We start from the raw sequence: 18,127 nt of genomic DNA, 5'->3' as shown, positions 1-18,127 counted from the left end.
ACTCCATTCATTAATGAATGCCATGGAAGTCTCTCTTGCAAGCTTCAATTTTTCTCACGTGGAAACACTGATTCAAACGTGTTACGGCATGAATGATCATATTGATGAAATTTATGCTGCAAAAGTTGATAAAATTTCCAAGTTTATCAAAGATATCAGCAAAGGATTCGATGGTTGATTTGAATGATTGAAGAAATGAGAAGCCGACCTCCGACACCGCCCCAATAAGTGGTTCAACGGTGGAAAATTTTAGATAGCACGATGAACGCGTTGTCAAATTTTTGCCATATTTTTCCAATTATGAGATGAACAGTTCTCTTCACTTCGTAGGCGAACAGGGATTTAATTATTGCAACTTGGAATTTGGCTCCCCCCCCCCTCTTTTTCTTATGTTTTTTTTTCTTTTTCAAGAAACCCGTGAATGACTTGGCAAGTGAAGCATTTGGTCGACATGTTTACACTTCAATTTTTTTTGGCCAATAATTTGCACATGTAGACTTATGGATGATGTATGCACTATGTATGCATAAACTTATATTTTTACGATGTTTTGCATGTATAATGCATGTACATTCAAACATATACATCGAAGTTGCGCAGCTGGTTTCATACACCATTCCTATAGAGGGCAAGCTGCATGTTTATGTCAATGAAGCTATATTTGTATGAAAAAAATAATTGAACAAATGTGATTTAGCTTCTCTTTTGAGATGAGTTAAGGACTTGCACAAGATTTCTTTCAAATTATATCTATACACAACAGACAAAAAAGTTTGGAGTAATATATTTTAAGGAATGTAAGATTAAAGATTTCCGTCATTTTCTATAAGTGGATGAGGAAGAAAACGACGACAAGGGATTGGGAAAGAGAAGATGTCTTTTCAGGCACCAACATGTAAAGCGTTGAAAACTAGCTCCCATTAAATGTTGTCTTATGCATGCTCTGATATTATTAGACCATTGAAAATAAATTCACTCCTTCCGCCCACCTGTGAGGGAGACAATCTGCGCTTTGTTCGCCCAATTAGTCAAATTTTTCTTTAGTTTTGGTGACTTTTGGTAGGAATACTTGTATTATTATTTGAATTTTGTAAGAAGAAGACAACAAAGAATCCAGGGGGTCATGCATAAATTTTGCGTTACTTGAATTGGAATGCTTCAAAAAAGAAAAGAAAAAGCTCTCGTTTCACCGTTTATCTCCCGTTGGTCGAACTCTTCTAAAGGCATTTGTTGGTTTTGGTTCCCCTTTCTCCTGCTGGCATAACTTTTATGAGACTTTTAATGTAAATGTTCAGCGTTAGAGGCCAAATTTCTCTACTTCGCCCATGGAAGTCTCTTTCAACCTGAAAACAGAAAGGATAGAAGATCGAGAGACTTTCGGCCTCAATAGGAAGAAAAGAGCATTAATGCAAGAAATCAGTATTCTGGTCTTATTCTTGAATCAATTGGGTTTGGGCCATAGATTTCTGCCTTAAAAACTTCTCTTCAGCACTTCGAAGATCACAAAGTTCTGCTCCAATTCTTCATTTACCTAACTAAACAATTACTCTATTTAACCAAAATGAATAATATATACTTAGGTGGCGTTTGGTTCGCTATAATGTTTCTGAGGGAATTGGAAACTGCGAAGGAATTGAAATCTGTCAGGAATTGGAATCCAATTCCATATTTTGTTTGGTTGGCAGGAAATTGAATTGGAATCCAATTCCATATTCTATTTGGTTCGCAGACATGTCATATGAATTTGATTTCGGTAATGTAAAATGATAGGATTGTCCTTCTTGTTTTTTTTTTGCTTAATTTTAGTTTGTTTTTAAATTTATTGATTTATTATTCATTTCAATAAATTATAAAAATCATGCTAATAAACATCATAAGTTAAAATCATCCCAATTAGGGGTGGCCATGGGTCGGGTTGGGTTTTTGGTCCACCCGACTCGAGAACAAGGGAACCTCCATCCGAGACCCGACCCGACCAAAATAAAGTTTCACCCGACCTGACCCGAATATATGATTTAGAAACCCGACCCGAAATAATAAAAAAATTATTTTTATTCAATAAAAACAGTGACTTAATTGAAAAAATTATATAGAGAGGGGTATTATTGTAATTACTCCTAAATATATAAGGTAAAATTATATATTTTTTGGGTCGGGTCGGGTCGGGTATTTTTCACCCTAAACCCGAACCCGACCCGAATATCACACTTAAAAAACCCCGACCCGACCCGAATATATGAATTAGAAACCCGACTCGACCCAACCCGAAATAATAAAAAAATTATTTTTATTCAATAAAAATAGTGACTTAATTGAAAAAAATTATATATAGAGGGGTATTATTGTAATTATTCCCAAATATATAAGGTAAATTATATATATTTTTGGGTCAGGTCGGGTCGGTTATTTTTCACCTTAAACCCGAACTCGACCCGAATATCACACTTAAAAAAATCGACCGACCCGACCAAAATAAAGTTTCACCCGACCCGACCCGAATATATGAATTAGAAACCCGACCCGAAATAAAAAATATTTTTATTCAATAAATGAATAAGTTACCAAAAGATTGATGAGGGTAGTATGGTCAAATTCCATCATAAAATGAATGAAATTCACTTTCCCTCATTTGATAGAAAGTTGAAGTCATGATGGATTTCAATTCCCTTTGAAAACTTGAACCAAACATGGGAAAGTAGTGGAATTGGATTCCAATTCCCCTAATTCCAATGGATTCCTGCGAACCAAACGTCACCTTAAAGTGTTAAACATTTTGATGATTATTGAAGTTTTAGGTGTACAAATAAGAAAAATAACATATATATATAAATATATCAAACAAAAATCTGATATGGCATATATTGAATTAAAATTCTAATCTTTTTAAGATTTATTATGAAGTTAAATATATGAATTCTTTGTAACAAAGTTCACAGTGCATATATGTAAATCTTTCACACGGGTATGAAATATCAAAAAATACATTAGAGGCCTCTGTATATAAAAAAAAATCAATGTAGTCCAAGTGTTATTTTTTTCTCAATGTGACCTTCCGATTCAAAAAACAAACCTAATGTGACCCTTTATGTAATAACCTAAAATTTGACTAGTGACTAAAATATAATTTTTGAAAGTTTGGTGTTTAAAGTAGAAATATGTGAAAAATTTAATGACTAAAGTGATAATTTTTTTCAAAAAAAATTATTCCATAAACGAATAGTTCATCCTTAAGAATGGATTCTATATAAAATTTAGATTTTGGTTAGGAGATTATGTAAAAATCTATGAAGATATAAAATTCGGTAAAGTATTTGGATAATAAGATTGAATCGAAAGTTTAAAAAAATTCGAAGGATCATAGTGTTGACTAGAAATATTATAATTATATTTTTAATCAGTAGAATCTAACAAGGAAAAATGGAATTAAGTGGATTTTTCATGTTAAAGTGAAATAGTGAATTTTATTGACTAAATTGAATATATGAAAAACTGAAAGGGAAAAGATAGAAATTAGTAAATGAGATTTTTATATTTATTTAATGTTATTAAAATAGAGATAAAAAGGATGGCATGGGGTATTTATTAAGACTCATTAATGGCAAATTGGACTTTTGGAATAAAATAAATTTAAAATTTATTTTAATTTCTAAATTTATTTTAATTAGAAATTAAGCCATGTATACATGAGATATTTCTAATGAAAAATCTAGAGAGAAAAAAAGTTGTCTTCTTCCCCCTTTTCCTATATATTGCCATGGGTTTAATGGACAATAAGCCAAGGTATGTTTTCTTAATTTTTCTCTCTCTCCATTTTAGTCATTTTCCTTTAATTTTTGGATTATGCTATGAAATAAAAAAATAATTTATATTAAATTCTCTATCAATTGGTAGTAATATTTCATTGTTTCCATGCTTGAATCATTGGTTTGATTGTTAGAGTAATGATAAACAAGTTGAATGTTAATGATTTAAGGGTAGATTGGTGTGATGTTAATATTATAGAGTTGATTCTAAACTTTAATAATGATTAAATGCAATTGAAAATGTTTAAAAATGAACTTGGTAAAGGTTAGGATTTAGGGAATTGATTGAGATTGCATTGAAATGATGATAGGAACGATTTTTTACTGGACTATAAAATGAAAATAAAAAATAGTACAATAAATGGTATAGTATATGAAACAGAACATTAAAGAACTGGTACAAAAAAAAGAACAATATAGGAAAAATAATAGTACAGTGAAAGGATTAGTACAAGAAAAAGAGCAAGTGTAGGAAAATAAATAGTACAAGTTTAATTATTATGTTTTACAGTAAAATTTTATAAACATAATGTAAATTACACTGAATGGTTTATAGACAAGGAGCTAGATTGTGTTAAATAGCCATATCAATCATGAGTAAATATGAAGTAAATATGAAAGTTATGACAAGTATATGAAAGAAAAGAATATGATAATGAAATGAAAGTTCTAGAACACGTATGAATAAATAGAGTATGAAATATATCATTACGAATTTATGTTATTAAATAGTATGATAATAAATGTTAAATTAGGAGATTTTAAAAGAAATAAAATTTTATCGGCCTTTGAACAATAAATGCTATATAGAAACATGTGACATCCTTAACTTGTAGTCAGATATGAATACAAGTTAAGGGTGTTACATTTATCGGTATTAAAGCTGCAGGTTTAGCCGATTCTCGGCCTAAACCAAAGACAAAATGTGTTAAAAGTCTGTACATGTCACCAAGATATTCGTATCATTGATCTGATTCGGTATGATTAAGTGATAATAAGACGAAAAAAACAATGTACTTATTTGCTTATATCGATACATGTTGAAAATTTGAGTACGAATTTTTTTAAAGATGAGATAATTGAATATTGTACAGACCACTCATATGACTCATGTACCTTTGTGGTGCATAAGGTGGAGTGATAATTGAATATTGTATAGACCACTCATATGACTTATGTACTTTTGTGGTGCATGAAGTGGAGTGATAATTGAATACTGTACAAACCACTCATATGACTCATCCTTTGTGGTACATGAGGTGGAGTGATAATTGAATATTGTACATACCACTCATATGACTCATGTGCCTTTGTGGTGCATGAGGTGGAGTGACTACATGATATATGTTTATATAGCACCTAAGGTGCAATTCTACGAGGCACTTTCGAGTGTAAATATATCTACGAGGCACTTTTAAGTGCATACAAGTGTTCACTCAATAAGACTTGGGTATCATACATTCTCATGATTTTATAATGGGCTATAAAATGAAATTAAAAAAACAATACAGTAAACTGTATAATATATGAAACAATATAGTAAAAGAATTAGTACAAAAAAGAAACGATATAGGAAAAAAAATAATACAGTAAGAGGATTAGTACAAGAAAAAGAGCAAGTATAGGAAAAGAAACAACACAAGTTTAATTATTATATTTTATAGTAAAATTTTATAAACATAGTGTAAATTACAATGAAAAGTTTATAGATAAGGAGTTATATTGGGTTAAATAGTCATATGAATGATAAGTATATATGTGTGAGTAAATATGAAGTAAATATGAAAGTTATGACAAGTATATGAAAGAAAAGAATGTGGGAATGAAATGAAAGTTCTAGAACACGTACAAGTAAACAAAATGTGAAATGTTTGTTAAAATCTAACGTTAATTTATGTGATTCTTGATAAAATTATGAGATGAAGATTGTCAGGTTTCCGAAGATAAAATTGGCTTGAATAGTTTGATTTGAAAATGAGATATATATACGTGCGCATAATGTGAAATTTATAATAATAGTAGTTGTTGTCAACGGGTGGTCGTGTGGCGGTAGACAATAACCAAAATAATTTGTTTATAATAAACCAACTAAAGACTTTATAAGGTATGATGATATAAAAGATATTATAAGAATTATAAAACGTGCAACAATATAGTATGAAAAAACATAATAAAGAAAAGTGAAAATATGATAAGATGTTAAATGGTTGTGTATGAATGTGATAATAAATTATGTTATAAAGACTAATTGGTTAAGTTTTAAAATTAGGCATTTTTAATTGTAATATGAAACAGTATTAAACTATCCAGTGGCTGCTTAAAAACTAATGTCAATTGGAAATTAAAATATATCATTACAAATTTAGGTTACTAAATAGTATGATAATAAATGTTAAATTAGGATATTTTAAAAGAAACAAAATTTTATCGGCCTTTGAACAATAAATGTTATACAAGAACGTGTGACATCATTAACTTGTATTTGGATATGAATACAGGTTAAAGGTGTTACACTTTAATCAACATTTTTCATTGTTGATCTTTACAGTATTGATGTGACAGTTCACAGTAATGATGCGATGGTCTACGATGCTGACGTGATAGTCTACGATGCTGACATGATAATCTATAATGGTTGATGACATAACAGAAAGGCTAAATTGGTTTTTTTTTTATTTTGTTCGGGGGTTAAATAATTTTTTTAAAGTTCAAAGGATTATTTGTTTAAAAAAATTATTTTAAATTATAAATTTAAAATTATTCAAGTATTCAAAAAATTAAATATAAAAACACTAAATAAAAATTAAATTACTAAAAAATTGAATATATATTAAAAAATATTAAAATTTAATAAAAAAATTGAATATATATAATAGATTATAAAATATACTTATAAATTATTAAAAAATCAAAAAATATTTTTAAAATGATATATTATACATAATATATACATGTAACATATGAGCATATCATTAACACTTATACAAAGTATTCTTACTAGATTAATCTAGAAATACAAAATTTAAATTAACTGAGACTTATAATTTTTGAATTAGTCGAAACTTATTATATTTTCTAATTATCTTTTTGTAAGTCTCGACTAATTTAAAAGATAATTATAAAATAAGTTTCTATATAAAAGATAATTAGAAAGATAGTAAGTTTTGACTAATTTAAATTTGTAAGTCTCGATTAATCTAATAAAAATATTTTGTATAAGTCTTGATGATATGCTTATATTACATATATATATATATATATATATATATATATTCTGTATAATATATATTTTTAAAAATATATTTTTAAAATTTTTAATAATTTATAAATTATCATTTTATAACCTATTATATATGTTCAAAAAATTTAAATTTTTTATAATAGTTTTAGTATTTTTAATATGTATATTCAATTTTTTAATAATTTAATTATCATTTAATATGTAGAAGAGAAGTATGGAACAAAGAAACTGAATTATGCCAATTCGATTCATTAAAAACTTTTTTTGAGGAAATGAGGTAAGCTATCTTCTCTTCATTTTAATCAAGTACATGGGTCTGGCATCAACTCGTAGAGTGAATGTTCGTAAATTCATTTACTTGTATTTGATTTTAACTTTTAGAACTGTCTAATTTTTCATAGAATATGTGGGGTTGACATAGGAGAAGAAGAGTTCTTAATGATCATTTAGCCCTCGCATATTTAATGACGATTTAAAAAAAATAGGTGATCAAAATGAAATTATGAGAATAGTTGAATGATTAAATATATAATTTATTCTTATTCTTTTTAATGGACGATATTATACAAATAAAGTACCGACTTAAATTTTTTGAAAATAAAAATTTCTAAGAAAGATACTTAGGTAACTCGATATAAAAGCATTATTTAAGAATAAAAACTTATTGTTATTATTATTATTATCTTCTAATTGCACGAGCGAATAACAAGTTAACAACGCTTAACCGAAAGAAAGAGGATCGAAACTCGGATTATTTCCTTTCTTTTGCACGCGGGAAAAATCTCACCTCCGTCGCTCTGTAAAACTCATACGAGGAATATCTTATTAGTGGGGTTAGAGTTCACGTTATCATAGATCGTATTGCAGGATTTGTTGTTTAAAATTTAATGTGAAAAGAACACTATATATATATAGATGAAAAATTGAAACCAGTCGTTATCATAATACTATAAGTAATTATAATAAAATTAACATAGAAACTCAAACAATTCGACTTAAAAAAAAATCAAATTAAATTCAAGTTTATAAAATGCGACACATCAACTCAAATAACTCATCGACTCGACTTGAACCTATACTAGCAACATGTAAATACTCCGTGTCTTTGTAATCTGTTTTGAACCATACAAGACTGATTTCCAACTTCCAATCATTGTTAGGTTAGTTTCACAACAAGAGTATGAGGTTCCGGTTAAAGATTAAATCCACCAGAAAATTGAAAATGCATTATACAGGAACTTCTATGCAATTTTTACATACTAAAATGCATTGGTTTTTATTTGAACTTAGATTTTGCTTTGTTTTGTTTTTGTTTTTTTTTTTTGGTGTGAAAGACAACAGTGTCACAATTGGTTTTAATTAAATATGCTTGATCAGGGACAACTGAATTAATTTTTTTATACAATAAAATTTTAGGTTAAGGGTGGTTCCCCGATCTAGGGTCAGGACATACCTAAGATCCAATTAGGATTTACATAGGAATTTACAGATTGCCCACCAAGAGTGACTGTGGTAGGATTCGAAATTGATCTTACAAGCTCAAATTCCATAATCTCAACCATTTGTGTTAACACTTGCTGGCATGGAATTAAATTATTTACATAAAAAAATAAAGATCTATAAAGTATTTAAATCTAAAGATTAAAAAATGATTTTATTTAACTAGTATATAAATTAAAAAAAATCTAAAATACTATTATATAAAAAATTGTAAAGTCCCAAACCCCTAATGGTTCCGTCTATGTGTTTGATAAACTATTAAAAATGTTCATCATTTAATTTTTAAAAAAATATGTTTACATTTTAAAATAAAATAAAATAATTATATTCAATATTTAATTTTTATTAATCCGTAAAATAATTTTCTAATATGAATTCAACCCTTACAAAATTCAGCATTAAAAAATAGTATATAAATTTTAAATTTATTAAATAACACTTTAAATATATCCAGTTTGTTGTTTGTATGAACTTGGTATTATATTCAAAACTATTAAATCTATTTAAAGATTTCACCCAACACTTTGGGGGGAAAACAAAATGAAGATGATTGGATAAAATAAGGTTGAAAGAAAATCACAGTGCGCATGCCATAATGACTGTTGTTTATTGCATTTAGGGATATAAAATCGGGTAATCGTTCAGGCTTCAGTCGGATCCTGTTAGGTCGGGTAAAATCGGATACATGTCAAGTCATGTAAGTTTGACACCAGATCGGGTTCAGGTCAGGTCAGGTCAAATCAGTTCGGGTTATTTTCAGGTTGATTTGACACCAGATCCAAATCAGGTTCAGGTCAAGTCATTTTCAGTTCAAGCAAAACAGTTCAGGTCTGAAGCAGATAAAGACCAGGTTAATTCAGGTTCGGGTGGACTTCAGTCAGATCTCGTTCAGATCGGGTCACATCATTGACAGATAAAATTCAGGTCGAATGTTTACCAGATACAGATTCAGTTCATGTCGGGTCGTTTTTATTTTTGGATTAATTATTTTGTCATCTTTCGTGATTGTTGAATTGCAAGTTGTAATTGTATATGATTTCGAGTAAATTAAGAGAAAAATAAATATCCATGGATCAATTTTGTAAAAAATATAAATTTAAGGATAAAATTGAAGAAATGTAAAATTACAAATAAAATTTTAAAATATAAATTAAACAACACACATAGGTAAGGGACTAAATCAAAATAAATTAAAATGTGAGGTTTAAATTAATATAAAAAAGGACTAAATTAAACACATTTAAAAAAGTTATGGGTCATTTACAAAAATATAAATAACAACTAACAATGGGCCAAATGAAGATGCAAATATAAATTTAAGGACTAAATTGAATACATATAAAAGTGAAAGACTTAAAATTGAAATAAATTAAAAAAAAAAGATTAAATCAAAATAAATACAAAATGCAAAATAATGAAAAATATAGTAAATTACATTCATTTAAAAATTGAAATATATATATATATATATATATATAAGTTTATATATAAACTATATATATAAACTATATTTATATTATAAACTATATAATTATTATAAGTTATATATAAATTATAAAAAATATATAGTTTATAAACTATAATTTATATTAATTTAGTATATATATTATTCAAAGTGAGTGGAGAAAAAAACTATTTAAAATAAAGATTTTTTTGTGTGATTTTTTTTTATTTGGAAATTTAGAGAGAAATTGAGAATTTAGAGGGAAATTGAAAAATTTAGAGGGAATAGAAAATTTTGGAGGGAAATTGAGAATTTAGATTTTATTTGGAAAGATATTTTGGGTTAATTAGGCTCATGCTCCTCCAACAATCATCATTTTTCCACTTGTATTTGATTTTTGATTTCTTTCATTTTAGTAATGGTTTAATTGTAAATATCTTCTTGAATTTTCAATTCAATGCAATTTAATCTTGTATACATTCTAATTATTTTTAATTTTCTATATGTATGTATGTATGTATGTAAACTATATATGTATAAATTATATAAAATATATAGTTTATAAATTATAAGTTATATTAATATAGTATATATATGTATGTATAACTAATATAAGTAATCTATAAATTATATGTATATAAAGTATATAGTTTATAAAAAAAAAACCCTAAATTATAAACCCTAAACTTTTAACCCTAAACCCTAACCCCTGAACTATATATGTAATTTATAGTACATGTATGTATAAACCATGTATAGTATATATATATATATATATAAACTATATAAAGTAAATTACTTATATAGTTTATAGAAATACTATGCATAAACTATATAAAGTAATAAAATATATAATTTTATAGAAATCCTAAACCCTAAACTTTAAACCATCAACCCTAAACCCTAATATAAATAGGCTAGCACTAATGCATATATATTTGTAATAAAATAGTGGGCTTACGTATTGAGCCTATGTAAACTAATGTAAATGGATTAACACTAATGTAAATGAACTTATTTTTGGGTTTTATTATTACTTATTCATAACAACAAAATAAATGGGCTATTAATGTGAATTAATCTAACATGCAACTAAAATACTAATTATGCAAATGAAATTAATATGACATGTACTACTATTTATGAACCATATAATATGCAATGTGACATACTAATTATTTAATACCTAATTAATCATGTTTTATATAATTTATATTTAAATAATTTTATTAATTTTATTAAATAATTTTATATAATATGTATGTATAAACCAAGTATAGTATATATAAACTATATATATATATATAGTTTATATAAAGTAAATTACTTATATAGTTTATAGAAATACTATGCATAAACTATATAAAGTAATAAAGTATATAGTTTTATAGAAACCCTAAACTTTAAATCATAAACCCTAAATCCTAAACTTTAAACCATAAACACTAAACACTAAACCCTAATGTAAATGGACTAACACTAATGCATATATATTTGTAATAAAAAAGTGGGTTTATGTATTGGGTCTATGTAAACTAATGTAAATGGACTAACACTATTGAAAATGGACTTATTTTTAGGTTTTATTATTACTTATTCATAACAACAAAATAAATGGTCTATTAATGTGAATTAACCTAACATGCAACTAAAATACTAATTATGCAAATGAAATTAATATGACATGTACTACTATTTATGAACCATATAATATGCAATGTGACATACTAATTATTTAACACCTAATTAATCATGTTTTATATAATTTACATTTTAATAATTTTATTAAATAATTTTATATAATATGTATGTATAAACCATGTATAGTATAGTATATATATATATATATATATATATATATATATATATATATATATATATATATATAAACTATATAAAGTAAATTACTTATATAGTTTATAGAAAACTAATAAAGTATATGGTTTATAGAAACCTTAAACTTTAAACCATAAACAATAAACCATAAACCTTAATATAAATGGACTAGCAATAATGTATATATATTTGTAATAAAAGAGTGGACTTATGTATTGAGCCTATGTAAACTAATGTATTGCCAAAATTATTTATATTAATAATGTAAAACGTTAATATATATTACAGAATAAATACTTTCATTATTAATATTATTTTTTCTTTATATAAATTAAACTATATTAATTTTCCTTTTCATTATTAATCCTGTTTTATCTAATTTACATTTAAATAATTTTATTATTTTATTAAATATTTTTATATAATAGGTCAATATATTAATTTAATTATCATAATAAATATTTTATTATAAAATTTAAAGAGTAATCATATTAAGTTTTTAATTACATCATAAACTAAAAAACTCATAATTTTATTAAAATCTTATAATTTCGTCCATGGTAATATATAAGTCAGGTAAATATCAGATCAGGGCATTAACAAGTCAGATCATTTACAAGTCAGGTTAAAAACAGCTCAGGTTGAAAACAGGTCGGGTAATACCATTTATTTACCAGGTCAATCTCGGGTTCGGGTTCATATCAGTCGGATGTAGTTCGGGTACGAGTATCATATCTTCGGTTCAATTCGGGTTTAGGTCGTTCTCAAGTCGGGTTCAGATCTACAATTTCCAGGTCCAACTCGGGTTCAGGTCAACACCAATTCTGAATCAAGTCGATTTCGGATCGTCACAGCGCATGTCAAAAACAATTTTAACTCAAATCGATTTATGTCAGTTTTACAGGTCGGGTCAGTTTTTTACACCCCTAATTGCATTCACCTAAACAGTACAGTCTATTTATTGTACGCTAACATCACCTCTTCCCTCTTGCTTCAAAACAAACTCTTTTTATATATTCCCTTGAAGTTATATAGACGAAAGTCTCAGTTATAAGGAAGGATTGGAACCACAAGACAGTTTCACGAAGTTTAATTCTAATATATATTCATTTGTTATTATGAATTCAAACATGCCTTGAATTTCCATGAAAGAGATTGTTGTGAAAATAGAGAGTTTGAAGTGTAGTGTGTAGAACAAAAGAAGGATGGACTTAGTTACGAGGATTGGCACGAGGCAATGTATCTCTTCTTAGGGACCGATATTTTCTCTTGTTTTATATTGAGTAGTATTTAGTGCTAGCTTTGTCCAGTCAATGTTCTCATTGCCTCTCATATTCTCTCTCTTACTCTCCAATTAGTTAACAATTTTATTTTTCTCTGCTAGCATATATCAAATCTTGTAACCTCATTGAACTCTCTCAAGCTAGTACTGTCTTAACATGAACCCAATGCTTCATTTGTTGAGTGCAGAGTTTTTATAAGTTGGGGGGGGGTTGTTTTCCATCGATTTTGGGGTGGTGGGTTTGGAGGGGTTCGTGGGTTCAGAGACTATAACTGGTTTAACTTCTCTTGATTCAGATCCTCACACAAATCACAAGTGGTACGGATCTGGGTTCTTCAATCAAGAGAGAGCCTGCAATAATGAAGACGAGTATAGGAGTTCAAAACTGGCTAAAAATGATGAATTTCCAGGCTCTAAGCCATTGATGTTCCATCAGAGAAATGCTTTATTGAGATCTAGTACCTCTCTCTTCTTTGATGAACAAGAAGAGCAGCAAATGCTGAGCTTCTCTGCCCCCAAATCAGATGCAATTTCAGTGGACCGGAACTCCAAAAAACTCACTTTTCCTCACTTTCACCTTCAAGGTACATTCATACATATGTACATTGTTGTTTAAAGCATGTTTGTGAGTTTGTATCCAAGATTAGACTTGTTTTTGTTGTTGTTGGTTCCCATGTTTAGGGTCTTTTCATGGAAAAACTTATGAACACATAAAGAAAAAAAAAACTTAATTGTTAAACGAATTAGTTTATTATTAACTAGCATGCTAAAATGTACTCTAAAATGTATTCGAGCATGTAGTAAATGATAATAAATACGAACTTCTTTTGTTTTTCTTGGTTTTATATTTCAGGGTATAACAATGGAGAATTCAATGGTGCCAACATGCATGTGGGGTATAAAGGACAATTTTCTCCATGTCAATGGATGGAGCTGGAACACCAGGCTTTGATCTACAAATATATAATTTCAAATGTGCCTATACCATCTAATCTTCTCATTCCTATAAGAAAATCACTTGTTTCTGCTAATTTCTTAAGCTTTTCTGGATTCCTCAGACCTAGTACATGTACGCTCTTTCTCTTGTTTGGAAGCAAGAAAACAAACAAATATTTCTGGGCTTTCTTTTCTCATTTTTATTTCCTACTCTGAATAACTTTTGAGTTAAGAACAATGCAATGGTAATGTTGAGAGTTAACAATTTGTATCAAAGACAGATTAGCTCAGGCTATTACTTTTCACTTCACGATTTCGTTTTGAAGTTGGAATTTAGAATTTTTCGTCTGTTTTTACTGACATGGGTGTTTCATGTTCTTTTTTCTATGATACAACAGTGGGATGGAGAGCTTTTCAACTTGGGTTCTCGAGCAACACTGATCCAGAGCCAGGAAGGTGTTCGTAGAACCGATGGAAAGAAATGGCAGTGCTCGAGAGATGCGGTTGCCGATCAGAAGTATTGCGAGCGCCACATGAATAGAGACTGTAATCGTTCAAGAAAACCTGTGGAAGGCCAATCTGGCCATTCCGTGGCATCCACTGCCACCAATCTGATGCCTAATGTCTTCTCTTCAACATCAGCCGCAGGGCCGGTTGGTGGTAGCAACAAGCCCAACAGCGTCACTATTGCTCGGCAGCAGTCTGAGAATTTGCAACCTGGTGGTGCATCTAGTCTTTCTGCAGAAGATCCACTGAACAGGTGATAGAACCGTACCCCCAGCATATATTCGTGTGATCATGTCAGATATATCTATATCTAACAGCCGTATTCGAGTCCGAGACAGAAGTTGGCTACTACATGATGCTACTTCTATATTGATGCTTTCTGTTATTGTAGGTCGATTCTGAATAAAGGCAGTGTAGGTGAAAATATGCCTCATACTGCTCCAGGACTCTCCATGATATCCCCCAATGGGGACTTAAAGTCTAGAGAAAACCCTTTCTTGAATCCGAAGCAACCTCTCAATCTTTCCCATAAAAGCTCTTCCATCATTGAGTGCAGAAATTTTGGTTCATCACAAGATCTTACTAGTCAAGAAACTGAATCTCAGCATTCCTTTCGCCGGTTCATTGATGATAAGCCTAAACGCCAGTCCGATTATTCTATCATTTCCTTGCCTGAGCTTGATGTTCAATCATACAGGATTCAACTTTCTATATCAATCCCCATGGCTGCCTCAGATTTCATGTCCACAACTTCCTCTCCCAACAACAGAAATCTAACTCTACCTCTTTGGTTATCTCGTGAATTCAACCCGATACACATTCGACTGGGAGTGGGTAATGTTACTAATGAATCAAACCAGAGGCAAATTAATTGGACTCCGGTCTCTTGGGAGACTTCCATGGGTGGGACCTCTTGGTGAGGTATTGCATACAAGTAACAGCAGCACCATGGTAGACTTTAAGAACTCATCAGTGCTCAACCTAATGACAGAGGGCTCAGATAATAGTCCTCGGATCGGATCATCTCCGACAGGGGTCTTACAAAAGACAACCTTCGGTTCTCTTTCTAATAGCAGTGCTGGAAGCAGTCCAAGAACAGAGAATAACAAAACTCATGAGGGTGTTACCCATTTAAACAATCTCCTTGGTTCCACTCCTGTTGAATCTTCCTCTCTGCCTGCTTTAACTGCCGACCAGTCCCTAGGTTGTTGCAGAAGAGCACGAGTTTCATATTTATAGACAAATATGGAGCATTCAGTTATGAAAGCTTACATTATTACTTAATTTTCGTATTTTTCTACTTCTTAGCCATGGTTTGTTCCTTGGTGTTATGGATTAAACGAGGTAATATCGGAAATAGAAAGTGGTTGCAGATGCTGGATTTTTTATCTGTACACTTCCTTTTTAAAAAGCAGTAGAAAATGATGGACATTTGCTGCTAGACCTGCATCCACAACAGGTGAAGCCAAAGACGGATGCAAAATTTTAAGTTAACAGATGAAATTAAACTTATAAAATTTGAAAGAGATAAACTTGAATTTATATAATTTTAAGAGTGAATACAGATTTTCAATACATAAAAAAAATTAAAATATATAATAATTTTAAATTTTTAGAGGAGGTGGTGAATCGCATTCATCTACTGCAAATCTGCGTATTCACAAATGACAACGCAAGCTGAGTACATTTTGGGAACTTTTCATCAATTATTTTCTTTCAAACCTAACCTTCCTTCTGGAATGCTTTAGAATTAAATATAACACTTTCTATTTTATTCCTTTTCAGAAAATTTTTAGATTTTTCTATTTTTAGATTTTTAGACTTAATTAAGTATAATTATATTTTTAAAAATATATAATTTGAAAAAATATTGCTAAATATTTTAAGAATTTTTAATAATCCTTTTTATAATTTTACTATTTTTAAAAATTATTTTGATTTCTAGTAAAATCCTCATACCATCTTTTTAACGGTAATAATTGTATACAATAATTTGCAGTTACGATAATTATTACATTCGTTATATCAATTCACGAGATGACTTCCACATATCTGTTCTTTATCCAAAAGGATTTGTTTGTTCAAATCCAACGGCATCTCCTCCTTCCTATCGATAGTTCCATGTTGAACACCTTCCTATCTATTGGTGAAAAAAATAATTATTTAATCACTTCAAAACCTTCCTAATTACCTCAATAAAACCCTAAACCCTCTCCAAGATTCTCATTGTCAAAATCAGAACCCCATCTTGGTTAGGCAATCATCGAATCTCCCGAATTTCAATCTTTATCATGCAGGATGAAAAGCAAAGAGCACAGCCGAAAATCTAGTAACAAATTCGTGCGGTTCCTGAAAGCTCCTTTCAAGGCTTTGCGCAAAGCTAGGGATGGTTATATCAGAATTTTGACGAGTTGTGCTTCAAGCATGCACTACGGACAATGTGCCATTCACTTCCCGGGGCAATTCTACGAGTTGCCGACGAGCTTCGGTGAAAGATCGTCGGCAACATCTGATGTCAAGGAAGAAGCTGTTTTAAGGGAGCTTGCATCAAGCTCGAGGCGTTGGACCCAAACGGAGATGTTTTCGTCGAAGCAAATGAGGATGAAGACGAGATCAAGAGGGTTGCCGAAGAATATGGGTAGAATCGATGAAGACAAGCCTTGTGAATTCGAAGACAACGATGTTGTTAATGTTGACAGGAGGAGGAAGTTTGGTATGAAATCCCAGTATCAGGAATTTATTCCCGTCTACATTGCCAGGAAGTGATTTCTTTTATATGTAAATATTTGTAGGTTTATATATCAAAACCAAACCTGATATGCCCAGATTATTGATCAAAGGCATTGTGGAAATAATTTGACAGTTTAAAGCTCAAATTAGCATCTCCCAAATCATTCAACAATGGCTTTTATCCATCCCTCTTCTTACACATCATTCTATCATCTAAGAAAAGATAAGTTAATAGAATATAAAATGATCTTTGAGAATATGATTCTTGAAATGAAACATCATTTGACAAATAATTGAAAATATTACATACATTATTTGGCTTAACCGGTAAGGATCTAAAATTATATTATTTGATCGTAGAAGTATATTCGATCAAATTGTTTTTATGATTATTTATTTAATTTTTTTCGTATAAAACTATTTTGTTGCATTATTTAAATTTTGCAATGATCTAAATTTTTACACACTTTTCTCCTCCAATCAAAATAATTGATTTTTAATATAAAAAGAATCAATTTTAGTGGCTGCATTGTTATTCGATTCACTTTTATCGTCGTCATTGTCTTCGCCGTCTTCGTTGTTTTGTTCGATTCTTCAGTTTTGCTTTGTCGGTTGTTTTTAAGATTCTGAGTCATTTCATCAGATTCTTGGTCAATCTCGTACCTGTTTCTGACCAAAAAAGAAGAAGAAGAAGAAGAATTCTAAGGAGGCTTCAGCAGCATGGGAAAACGTAAGAATCTTCTTTCCTGATTTCTTTTTATTATTGGGTTATTTGTACCTTTTTAACATTTAATTTTATAGAATGATATGATTAATTGTTGAATGATAATTTGTTTTTCTGGAATGAC

The 18,127-nt window shown here is 29.3% G+C and overlaps 1 pseudogene; it reads left to right on the top strand.

Annotated features, from left to right (window-relative positions):
• The first annotated feature begins 88 nt into the window (after window positions 1-88).
• On the top strand, window positions 89-17,315 carry LOC120157618 (annotated as a pseudogene).
• The last annotated feature ends 812 nt before the right edge of the window (window positions 17,316-18,127 follow it).

The sequence above is a fragment of the Hibiscus syriacus genome, unplaced genomic scaffold, assembly GCF_006381635.1.
Source record: "Hibiscus syriacus cultivar Baekdansim isolate YM2019G1 unplaced genomic scaffold, ASM638163v2 tig00111273_pilon, whole genome shotgun sequence".
NCBI classification, from domain to species: Eukaryota; Viridiplantae; Streptophyta; class Magnoliopsida; order Malvales; family Malvaceae; genus Hibiscus; species Hibiscus syriacus.
This window is presented reverse-complemented; position numbering and strand designations above follow the sequence as displayed.